We start from the raw sequence: 12712 nt of genomic DNA on the forward strand, positions 1-12712 counted from the left end.
GGCGTCCCAGCGCGGCCACGCTCAGGACGGCCACTAGCACTCTACCCCAGCCCGCCGGCCGAGGTAATATCAACCCTGACCCAGCTCCGCTAACCTTGTTACGCTCCCCGTGGGTGGCTAATCCCGCGACCCAGCCGCCCTGCCCCGCAGCTTCCCACCCTGCGGTCCCTGCGCGAGAAAATGCTCGCGCGGGGCCGCGCCCTCGCTTCCTCTCTTCCCACCCTCCACTTCTGGGACCCTCAAAGATAAACCATCGTTCCGGATTTGGGCCTGGGGTGGCAATTCCCCCTGCCCGCGAGAGCGGCGGCCCTGCTACCACTGCGGTGGGAGAACGGTCGCCACCACGTGCAGGCCCCGGGCCCGCCTGCCGCGCCCCGCCCTGCCGCCGCCTGCGCGCCCTGCGGAGCCCGCGCGAGCGGCTGCGCGGGAGGGAGCCGCCCGCCTCCAGCTAGCGCGGGAGGACGCCGTCCGACGCGTTTTCTCTCCATTCCTCCATATTTAAGTTGAGGGGCCAGCATGCTGCCTCCTTTAGCGTCCCCGCATCAGCGAGCCCCGGGATTAGACAGCATCAAGTAGGACCTGCCGAGGATATTCCACAAACAGATTTTAGGGCGGGAGTAATAGGGCTGGGGACAACTGCAGGAACAAAGAACCCCAGCGTGGAGGAGCCGTGCGGAGCCTTCCTTGTCCTTGAACTCGCGGCAGCGCGGGCTTCTCTGCTGCATCTCCGAGTGAGCCACCGGGAAGGGGCTGGGAGAAAGCTAGACCCGAGGGCCCCCGCGGCCCGGCGGGAGCCCTTCCCGAGATGCACCAGGAGGCGGCGCGCGGATCCCCGCCCGCGCCTTTTGTGCAGCACCTCCCGGGCGCGCCAGACAGCCTAGGAATAACCAGTGCCCCCGCAGCGCTGTCAAGCTAACAGGGTTCTTTTTTCACTTTCTTTTTCTACTCTTATCACAGTCATTTTTTGTCGCCAAATAATTATTTTTCTGCCAAATTTACGCTTGAGGAAATGGTAGGAGTCTTGCCCAAGGTGAGTGAATAAGAAGAGGCCCAGTACCTTGTCATTTCCAGGAAACATTATACCATTTATTAATGTTTATGATAATTCTCCCTTTTGCAGTCACTTCAAGACGCCGTTAATGAGAAAGTTTAAAGTTCTAACCGCATGATGGAGAGAAAAGGGAGGTCTTCTAATAAACTTGTGTTAGCAGAGCATAAGCAAAACTAGTGGCTAAAATCAGTGAATTTGATAATCAAGGTGTACTGAAAATAAGGGATGTCGATTAACATTTGTATTAATAGAATTAATATTTGATTATTATATGCCTAGCACTGGGCTAACTGGTAAATCAGTTGTAATCGACACACTAATGAGAGATGTACTTTGGTCATGCCATTGACTATTAAGTGAACAGAGGCCAATCATGATAAAGGAGACATTAGAAACAATCCCAAGAGGGCTTTGTGTGGAGGATGAATAGAGTGTATTCTGCCATATTACAAGTGCCTGCTCAGTGGTCAGAGTAAGATTATGAAAAGAACTGTAAGCTTTCCTCCCAATTTAGACCTAGCTTCCATCCTGCTCTACTGCAAGTTACTGACTCCTCTAGGCATGGGTTTCCTCTAGAAAAGATTATGGGAAGCGCACTTGGCTCAAGGGATAGAGCGTCCACCTACCACATGGGAGGTCCAGGCTTCAAACCCTGGGACTCCTGACCCGTGTGGAGCTGTCCCACGTGCAGTGCTGATGCGCCCAAGGAGTGCTCTGCCATGCAGGGATGTCACCCACGTAGGGGAGTCCCACGCACAAGGAGTGCGCACTATAAGGAGAGCCGCCCAGCGCGAAAGAAAGGCCATCCTGCCCAGGAGTGGTGCCCCACACGGAGAGCTGACAGAGCAAGATGACACAACAAAAAGAGACACAGATTTCTAGGCTGCTGACAAGAATAGAAGCAGACACAGAAGAACACATAGTGAATGGACACAGAGCAGACAACTGATGGGGGGGAAGAGAAATTTTAAAAAAGATATTATACTTATCTCAAAAGTTGTTTTGAAGATAAAGTTTGATTATGCATAAAGTGACTGACCCTCTCCCACATGTGCTTGAGTAGAGCAGATGAATGCTCAGTTAAGTACTCTCTCTTGTCCACCCCACCCTTACTAGTTTATAGCTATAGAAATTAATTAGTTTCAGCCTGAATAAACAGAAGACTGAGTTATAAAATTGCTGTTTCCCAGAATTTTGTTCATTTAGTTACTTTGCTGAGTATTTACTCTACACATCATTGTAATGTCACCTTTGTTTCAACTTTGTACATGTTCATTTTTACCTCCCTCTTGCTTACCCTTCCCAGTTTTAAAATTCACCTACTTTGAAATATGTGATATTCCTTTATATTTGTAATAATTTTGATACTTACTTTCCCACCGTACATGTAAAGATAAAACATCATGTTAAGTAAACGATTGCTCTTTGATGATGCTTTGCTAATTGTTTTGATCACTGCTTCATTCATTTTCTTTTTTTTTAAAGATTTATTTCTTTATCCCCCCCCCCCCCCCCACACACACACACACCTTCTCCTCCTCCTGCGCTGCTGTTTTTGCTGTCTGTGTTCTCTTCTCTTCTCATTTTTCTCTCCTCTAGGATTCACTGGGATTCAGTCTGGAAACCTCTGATGGGGAGATTGGTTCCCTTTCAATTGCGCCAACTCAGTTCCTGGTTTCTGCTGTGCTTCACCTCGTCTCTCTTTGATGCATTATCATCTTGCTGTGTGACTCACTTGCTTAGGGCACTGGCTCCCCATGGAACTCGTGCAGGCATTCTTGCAGGCACTTGTGCGGGCACTGGCTCACCACATGGCCACGCTTTCTCTTCTTTTTCACCAGGAGGCCCCAGGGATCAAACCCTGGGTCTGCCCATATAGTAGGCAGAAGCTCGATCACTTGAGCCACATCCCCTTCCCTTCATTCATTTTTGTGGTTGGGGGGATTCTTGGAGTCAGAGGTTTTAGAAATATGTAGGCCCAGTCTGTTTCTTGCTTCTGTGCCTTTTCTTTGCTATACCTTCTCAATGGAGCCTTCCCAGACCCCTTTCTTTGTGTTCTACAGTTATGCTTACTTCTTAGGACAATAATTAAGTTATTAAAATCTCTTTTATTTTTGACTAGGCCTTGGACTATGTTATGTTCATATTTTTTAGCCAGCATGCAGAATTTCAGAAGCATGCAAAATAGGACCTCTATAAATGCTGAAGTGAATTATGCATACACAACTTTAAGTCTGAAAGTTAGAGTGATGGATGATTGATAGATGGTAGAATTATTCCCAGTTAATAGCAGGGTTTTAGTTATTATTATTAGACTATTTTTTGAACCATTATAGATTTATAGAAAATTGAGAAGGTAGAACAGAGTTCCCATATACCTCCCTTCCTCCACCTTTACTGTTTCCCCTATTATTACTTACTTTGGTATGGTTATTGTTATTTGTGAAGCAATATTGATTAATTATTAAGTGAAGTTCATGCTTTATTCAGACTCCTTAGCTTTTAAATTTTTATCCAGTATCATTTTTACTGTTCTAGGATCCCATCCAAGATATGACATCACATTTAGACATCATTCTTAGGCTCCTCTTTACTGTGATAGTTTCTCAGACTTTATTTTAGATGATCTTGACAATTTTAAGGTCAAATATTTTGTGGAATTCCTCTATTGGAATTTCATGTTTTTGTCATGGTTAAACTGCAGTTATGGTTATTTGGGAACCCACGAGGTAAAGTGCCATTTTTATCACATATCAAGGGTCCATATCCATGATTTACAACATCATCCATGACTGTTGATGTTGACCTTGATTATGTGGCTGAAATAGTGTAACAGGTTTCTCTACTGTGATGTTATCCAACTACCCCCTTCAGTACTATACTCTTTGATGGAAGTCACTGTACAGCCCATATCTCAGGAGTGGAGGTTATGCTGCCCCTCCTTTAGGAGAGAGTATCTACATAATTTATTTGGAATTCTACAAAATTATTTTTTCTTTTCTTCCCCATTTATTAACTTAATTATTTATATCAGTATGCACTCATGGATATCTGTTTTATACTATGAATCATAATTCAATAGTACTTTATCTTATTGTGCAAATTGTTCTAGCATTGATTAGGATTTCTTTTTTAAGATTTATTTTTTATTTATTTCTCTCCCCTTCCTCCCATTGTATGCTCTGTGTCCATTCACTGTGTGTTCTTCTGTGTACACTTGCATTATCAGGCAGCACTGGGAAACTGCATTTCTTTGTCACGTCATCTTGCTGCATCAGCTCTTCATGTGTGTGGCACCACCTCTGAGCAGGCTGCACTTTTTTCACGTGGGGCAGCTCTCCTTGTGGGGCGCACTCCTTGTGCGTGGGCTCCGCAACATGGGGGATTACCCCTGCGTGGCACAGCATTCCTTGTGTGCCACAGCACTATGCATGGGCCAGCTCACCACATGGGTCAGGAGGCCCTGGGGATTGAACCCTGGACCTCCTATATGGTAGACGGATGCTCTATCAGTTGAGGCATGTCCACTTCCCTGATTAGGGTATTTTTAATATTTCTTTTTTTTATTGTCTTGGGGCTGATTCGAAGCTAAGTAAAAATAAATACTGCTTAATGATAATCAGTATTTCTCACCTAATAATACAACATTTTCCCCATTAGGTAAAACTTGCTTATCACCCATGATTATCAAAAAAATATATATAGAAAAAAAATCCATCCAAATTTTAATAATGGATTACCCATTAAACTTTTCTTTTTATTACCTCATCAAGAACTCAAGGACAGGGAAGTTGATGTGGCTCAAGTGATAGAGCTTCCATCTACCATATGGGAGGACCTGGGTTCAATCCCTGGGGCCTCCTGGTGAAAAAAGAAGAGGAAGCGTTCCTGCGTAGCGAGCCAGTGCCAGTGCAAGTACCCAGGTGGTGAGCCAGCATCTGTGCGAGTGCCCGTGCAGTGATCCAGTGGCCTGCGCAAGTTAGTCATGTAGCAAGATGATGACACATCAAAAGAGAGACAAGGGGAGAGTCAAGGTGAAGCGCAGCAGAAACTAGGAACTGAGGTAGCACAATTGGCACAGTTGACTCTCTACATATCAGGAGTCTCCAGAATCCAATCCTGGCGAATCCTAGAGGAGAGAAAATGAGAAGAGAAGACAACACAGACAGCAAAACAGCAGGGTGGGAGGAGGGGAAGGGGTGGAAATAAATAAATAAATAAATAAATCTTTAAAAAAAAAAACCTCTAGGGCCTTTTTAAGTGAAATCCTTTTTTTCCCCTGAGAGTGAATGACAGTGAAGAATACACTGATTACTAATATTTGGTGCCACTGCCTTGATTTATGCTAAGGCTCCAGTTTTAACCATCATTGCTTTTGCATCATCACAGTAAATATAACACAGTGAATGAAAGAGCAAATGTCTCAATTTTATTATGAAAATAGTTTTTGACCTCATAGTCCCCTTGACAGGTCCACAGACCACAATTTAAGAACTGCAGATCTAGTTGTACAACCCAGAATCCTGATAGTGAACTTAGTCTTCCTTTCTTTTTCTGAACTCCATAATTACAGTTAACACTTCTGAGTAAGATATGTTCTGAATTATAAGCTTTTGCATTCTTCTAACTTGTTTAATCTCCACCGGCACTGTAAGACAGACGCTTTACTGTTATCCCCATTTTACAGGCAAGGAAACTGAAGCACCAATGTAATTTGCCCACAATCTATAGTAGAGTCTAACTCCAGTGCCCTTGTGATAAATTGCTTCCAGATATCACCAAGTTCTTTTCTGTTTCCAAGTCATTTCCAAATTAATCCTCCTTTTTCCCTCTGCCTTATCTCAGGACCCCATTCTTTCCTCATTTAGTGCAGCAATCTAACTGGTTTTCCTGACATGCTTTGGCCCTTCTAACCTACCTTCTACTGTATAGCCAGAGCTCTCTCTTTCTGAAGCACAGATCTGCCCCTGCTATTGCCCTTCTTAAGGTCTTCCTTTGGATTGCCTCAGGTTAAAGGCCAAACCCCTTGGCTTAACATAAAGCCTGTCTTCCAGCAGGATATTCAACCACATCCAACATGTTGTTCTATTTTCAGCCGTTTTTACCTCTGGACTTTTGCATCTTCACCTCTCTTCCTCCCTACCCTTACTGCCTTTTTCCTACAACTCCCGAGTAAGAAGTAACACTCAATTAAATGCTTCCCCAAAGCTCTCCTATCCTCCCCTGGATTAGGGACCCTCCTTTACACCTCTCATTTCTCCCTACCTCCCTCCCCACACACACTCCATGCTTGCTTCTACCTTTGCCCTTACCACACTGTGGTGACCTACTTGGGGTAGAAACCGTCTCTTTTATCACTGGACCCTCATGCTTGACCTAAGATGAATGGAAGGGGTAGGAGACATGTACTACTCACTGGGGACAGCCAAGGGCTTTGCAGCTGATGCCTTGAACTGCTCAGCAGGGCAACAACTGGGCGGTGCTGTAGGGGCAGAGTTGTCCCCAGCCTCTGGGGCCTAGAGAAGCAACAAGGAGTCCCAGGAAGAGCACCTGACTGTGTGGCAGCTGCCTTTGGCAGCCATCTCAAAAGAAGGGCCCTAGAGAAGGAAGGCATTGCAGAGTGTAAGAGTTGAGTTAGACCATACCTTAGAGATGGCCCAGTCCTGTGATACTCCACAGAGGAGAGATCAGGGGAAAATGGGGCAGCTTTGGAAGTTCAGAAGCTCTGGGTGGAGGTTGAAAAAGAGAAGGGTGCACATTGGGTCAACCTGCTCCGGGCCTGGCACTGTTCTTGCTAGCTCCAGGAAACACAGCAGTTAAGTAGTGGTCCTTGTCCACAGTGAGCTTACGTTCTATTGGGGCTGGGGGAGAAAGAATAAATGCAACAAATGACTATCAATTAAGCATCATGGAAAAGATAAAATAGGATAATATGGTAAAGGTAGCTTATTTAATTGAAGAAAGTGTGGCATATTCTGGGAAGAACTCACAGAGGAAGTGACACTTTATTTAGTGCATTCATTAATTCAACAAACACTAATAGAGTAGTTGCCCTTGGAACTTAACTCTCATGGTAAGTGGTGGAGTAAGGGGTAACAGTTTGATATGGTTCATGAATTCTAAAAATAGATGTTGGGTTATGTTTGTAAACTGGTCTATACCTGGGTGTGATTAAATTATGATTAGGGCTTTGATTGGGCCACATCAGTAGGGTGTTGAGTCTCTGCCCCTTGGTGGGTGGGGACTTACAGATAAAAGATATGGCCAAGGACAGATTTGGAGATTTGTTGTTGGAGTTTTGATGCTGGAGTCTTGAGTTAGAGCCCTGGTACGTAAGCAAACAGAGGAGCTTGGTTGTGAGGAAAGAGAAGCAAACCCTGAGAAGAGAGGAGCCATGAGCCTGGAGAGAAGCGAGCCCCGGAAAGAGAGGAACCCAGAAAGCCTGAACACTGGCAGTCTTTAGCAGCCGTCTTGTTCCAACACATGGTAAAAGACTTTGGTGAGCTAAGTAACTTGTGCTTTATGGCCTGTAACTTTAAGCTTCTACCCCAAATCAATACCCTTTATAAAAACCAACTGACTTATGGTATTTTGCATCAACCCCCCTTTCGCTGACTAGTACAGATGGGTACATGGAAAATGAATAAGTATGTCAGAAGAAAAATAAAAACAGGATAAGGATTGTGATGGGATGTGCTATATTAGCTGTTCTGGGAAGGTTCCTCTGATGTGACATTTGAGCAGAGAACTGTGAATTGATAGAATAAGCCAACCAGATATGGAGGAGGAACATTCTAAGCAGGGGAATAGCAAGTCCACAGGACCTTGGCGTCTTTAAAGAACATCAAGGAGGTCAATATGGCTGGAACATACTGACCTAGGAGGGGATACAGCTTTAGGGAGCATTTAAAAATGATTGTAGCAGTGGAAAAGAAGCAGGGAGATCAGATAGTAGACTAGTGTAGTCCAGGTGAAAAGTGAGAGGGGCAGGGACCAGGGTGGAGCCTTAGAGGTGGGTACATTCGGGATAATGCTGAAGGTGGTGCTGAGGGGGGTGTGCTGATGAATTAGAGGTATGGGACAGAACTCAGTAAGAGGAAGAGAGGAGCTGCTTTGGGGTAGGATGAAGCAAGAGTTTGATTTTGGACAGGTTAAATATTTTTCCCTACATTTTATTATGTACTTATGAAAATTTTTAAAATGTGCAGCAAAGTTGAAAGGAGTTAACAGTGAACTCCCATAAATCTACCACCGAAACATTTTGCTGTGCTTACTTTTTCACAGGTCTCTCCATCTATCCATTCCTCTCTCTACCCATCATCCATCTTATTTTTTTAAATGCATTTCAAAGAAAATTGGGCACATCAGTACCCTTACTCCTGAATTTATTAGCACAGTTCAATATTTGATTAGTTTATATTTACCTTCAGTGAAAAGTACAAATCTTAAGTATGCATTCTTAATTAAAGCACTTGTATAACCTAAACCCTGTCATACTATGGCATACTGAATAGTATAAAATGAAATGGAGCCACGTGTAAACATGAATAAAATTCAAAAACAATGTTTAGCAAAAATAAAAATCAAAAAAATGAACTGTAGCTTGAAACTTTCAGCATTCAGTATGACACCATTTATATAAAGTTTGAAAGCATGTAAAACTAGTACATATAGTTATGAATACATTCCTATATATTAATAGTAATACTATAAAAAACATGCTTGGCAAATATAACCATCAATTTCATGATAGTGGTACCTTGGGGTGTGAGTGAGGAGAGTAATGGAAATGGATAGGTAAGAGGCTTCAACTGTATCTATAATGTTTTATTTCCTTAAAAACATTGAAGCAACATGGCAAACTTAAGATGTGATAAAGCTGGGTTATGGATACATGTTCATTTCTGTTAATCTGTGTACTTTTTGGTTCTCAGGTTGCTAATTTGTCTCTGGAGAGCTTCTTCTGAACTATTTATTTACTCCACCCGACCTCTACTTCTATAGATAACTTGGACTCTACGGAGCCATGATGTGGAGGAACAGATCAGCTTCCTCCCTTTCCTGGCTACAATAGTTTCGGAGAAACTCCTTAGAGACACTGTGAAGGAGGAGTCCTCGCCAACAGAGAGCACCTGTGACATGCTCCCAGTTACTACAGCCGTGCAGATAACTTCCAGGCCTTCCTTCTGCTTTTAGTCTCTAAATTTAAGTCTGTGATCTGGGCCAAGCTGTCCTTCCCATCCTAATTCCAAACTCTACTTAAAATCGAATATTTAAAAATATTTGGTCTGGTCCATTGTATTGGATTTTTTCTTTGGGGCTCTGCCTTTACGTTTGTGTGATTTCATTTGCCCAACTTCTCTGTCACTTTCTCCTTGGTGATTTCTATTTCTATTTTGTCTTCACTGCTCTGATTTTTATTCTTTATGTCCTTCACAATGTGTCTATTCTCCTCTGTTTCTTGTAATTTGGTCTCATTTCTGAAATGTGTTTGCACTTTTCCATTTCTTTTCTAAATCCACCAATTCTTATTTACTTTCCTCCTACTATCTGATTCTCACCTTCTGTTGTTTGGCCATCCCTTCCTTGAGTTGTTTCTGCTTCATCATCTTCCTGCATAGCTGCTATTACATCATTCAGCTTTTTAAAGATTCAAAATAGCATTTGGGTTAACATTGTCTTTTCTTTTATGGCAACATTTTTCTGATGAGTTTTCTTCAGGGAAATTTGCTACTCCTTTTCAGATTTTTTCCTTACAGTATCTTTGAATGGATATTGAATTACAAGTTCTTGACATTTATTTTTGAATGAGGTGGATTTTTCTGAACCAATTGTTAGCAAGAGAATCCTGTGGTAAGGGAGAAGGAGGGTAGTTTTCCTAGTTTCTTAGCTCTAGTGCTCCCTCCTCTGTTATAGTGATGCACCCCCCCACCCCACCCCTTTTTTTTCTATGTGATTCCTCCGTGTAGCAGGCCTCCTCTGGCTTTGATTTCCTAACCTGGTTCAGGTGGGCTCCTAGCATTAGCCTGGAGCTTCCTTGGTCCCTTCCCCAGCTACAGATTTTGAGGCATCCTGCCCCTTTCTGCTAAGATGCTCCTTTCTCCTTTGGAAATGGCAATATCCTAAGCTGTACCTCTGACTCTCCTCCTGGCACTTACTGTGTTTCTCCCTAGGTTTCTGCTCACTTCCTTCTTAGTTCTGCTCTGAGCAGTTCCCTTTTCTCCTGGGGTTGAATATTCACTGGAGATGGGCTGTGCACTCTCTGGTCTTCCCTGTGACACCTGCACATACTGTGGCTCAGTGGTGACTCAGGGGCAACATTACATGCAATGGGAAATTAGTGAACATTCTCATTTCCTAGTTTCACCAAAGATGAATTTTGTAGGTGCTTCACACCTTTATTCTTGTTGCTCTTATATGTTTTTCAGGAAAAGTGGAAAGATTTTTTAAAAAGCTATCACCTTGCTCCCATTAGGTTGTCAGGAGTTCTAAGCCAGGCATTCAAGGCCCTCCACAGTCTGGCCCCAGTGCTCCCCTTCAGTTTTTCTTCCTGCTCTTAGGTATGACTATTTCCCCAGCCAACCCAGGAACTCACTTTGCATATTCCTTTCCTTTCCTGCTTTTCCCCACAACTGCACTGTCCACTTCAGGGGTTTCTTTATGGTAGCTATTGTTTTGGTGAGCCACCATGTTTTTCTCCCCTTCCCTTCTGGTGTCAGAACCTACCCCCACCATCCACCCACCAATAGGGATAGGTGTGTAAATACAGCTTGTTAATCATGATGCCCCTTACCTTGGCAATGGTAATTGTTGCAGGGAAAAATAAATGATCCAAGCAGGGTCAAAGCCCTTCCCCAATGCCTTTCTGCAAAAGCTGGCCAAGAAAACTGTCTTGCCTTTGTGGTCACTGTGTGAAGGAAGGTTCATCTGAAGAAACACCCCATCTAATTTACAGTATTAAAGGATATGACTGACACAGAGAGCCCAGAGAGAGAGACAGAGAAACCTTGTTTAAGTCCTGGATCTACCCTGAGCTTCCTAGTAATGTAAGCCAATCCATCCCATTTCAGCTTAACACATTTAGAGCCAATACTGTCGTGTGCAACTGAAAGATTCCTGACAAATACACCTTAATAGGTGCTCCTGTTGCCTTGTGCTTTTACCTATTGTAGCCCACAGAACACCATATGGTAACTGTCATGTCTGTTTGTCTGAATCCCACAACCTAAGCCCTTTATATCAGGACCCATGCTTATTCACCATCGTGTCCCCAGCATCTAGCATTGTATCTTGCAAGCACTGGGCAGCCAATAAATATTTAATTGAAACTAAAGTTCTACCTTTCCAAATTCTTCCCATCATTCAAGTCTTAGACTACCAGTTCTTCATGAAGCTTTATTTTTTAAGATATTTTTTATTTCTTTCCCCCATTGTCTGCTCTCTCTGTCCATTCACTGGGTGTTCTTCTGCATCCGCTTGCATTATCAGGTGGCACCGGTAAACTGCATCTTTTTGTTGCATCATCTTGCTGCATCAGCTCTCTGTGTGTGTGGTGCCACTCCTGGGCGGGCTGCGCTTTTTCATGCGGGGCAGCTCTCCTTGCAGGGTGCACTCCTTGCGCATGGGGCTCTGCTACACAGGGGTGCCCATGTGGTATGGCACTCCTTGCATGCGGCAGCACTGCGCGTAGGCCAGCTTACCACATGGCTCAGGAAGCCCTGGGAATCAAACCCTGGACCTTCCATACGGTAGGTGGACGCTCTATCAGTTGAGCCACGTTCGCTTCCCAGAAGCTTTTTTTCCACATCAAGTGAGAAGTTGTATGTAAAATATCCAGCACATAGCAAGCTCTTGTGAAAGCCTGCAATCTTCTCTCCCCCAGGTTCTCCAGCCAAAAGTGATGTCTCTCTTCTTGGAGCTCCTGCATGTCAGTTAATCAAATGGTATCTACTATACTGTCTTACATTTCTCTTAAGACTTCAACATGATTGTAAATTCCAGGAAGCCAGGGACCTAGCACAGTGCCACATACATAAGGATCTGCAGTAGTTGAACATACAGCTAATGAATAAAGCAAAGTGAAGACTGGTAGGCCATAATTGGCTGTGGGAGTCCTTATGCTACATGAAACAAGGCAAGGGGTAGATTCAAAGGGCCTGAATAAAGGGTAAAACTGAACCTTAACTTTTGCAAAATGTTTGAATGCTGTTTGAAAATCTAATTAAGTTATAACAATTGGACAAGCTGAAAAACAGCTGTGAGTATCCCATGTGTCCAAATGTCTCACTACTTGGTAAAGGCTGTTAAGTTGTCCAAGCTGAATAATTGGAATGAGAAATGAGGCATGGGAGAGCCAGACAGAGTCCATATTGCCTTCACTTCTTATAGGGGGAACCTGTGTTTTAAAGAGGTCAAGAGCTCCAGGACCAGAACTGTGCATCATAACTCTCATGTTGACCTCACACTTCTTTTTTTTAAGATTTATTTTTTATTTATTTCTCTCCTCTTCTCCCATTCTCCTCCAGTTCTCTGCTCTCTGTGTCCATTTGCTATGTGTTCTTCTGTGACCGCTTCTACCCTTATCAGCGGCACTGGGAATCTGTGTTTCTTTTTGTTGCGTCATCTTGCTGTGACAGCTCTCTGTGTGTGTGGTGCCATTTT

The sequence above is a fragment of the Dasypus novemcinctus genome, chromosome 14, assembly GCF_030445035.2.
Source record: "Dasypus novemcinctus isolate mDasNov1 chromosome 14, mDasNov1.1.hap2, whole genome shotgun sequence".
Classification (NCBI taxonomy): Eukaryota; Metazoa; Chordata; class Mammalia; order Cingulata; family Dasypodidae; genus Dasypus; species Dasypus novemcinctus.